Genomic DNA, 391 nt, shown 5'->3' with positions numbered 1-391 from the left:
CAGCTGGGCCCTTGCTGATTGTGCTTAAGAGCGTGGCTAAGCTGTGTGCTGTGCCCATGCCCCTTGTGAACCCGTGAAGGTGTTCGTGCGGGGGTCCCGTTTTCCATTGAAGCCGGTTTAGTACCATCCTCTCAGCCGTCTTGGCCAGGCAGCTGAGCAGAGAGATGGGGCGGTACTTCCCCGGCTCCTTTGGTTTTGGGACGGGAACTATGGTAGCCCTCTTCCAACTCTGGGGTAGAGTGGAAGTTTCCCAGGACTTGTTGATGAGTTGCAAGAGTGCACGCTCACCTGCTAGTCCTAGGTGGGAGATAATGGGGTACGAGATCCCATCAGAGCCCGGGGCTGTGTTGGAACTGGTTTTATAGGCTTTCCTTAGTTCCCTCAGAGAAAA

The sequence above is a fragment of the Penaeus chinensis genome, chromosome 3, assembly GCF_019202785.1.
Source record: "Penaeus chinensis breed Huanghai No. 1 chromosome 3, ASM1920278v2, whole genome shotgun sequence".
NCBI classification, from domain to species: domain Eukaryota; kingdom Metazoa; phylum Arthropoda; class Malacostraca; order Decapoda; family Penaeidae; genus Penaeus; species Penaeus chinensis.
The sequence above is the reverse complement of the archived record's forward strand: the minus strand, read 5'-3'. Positions refer to the sequence as shown.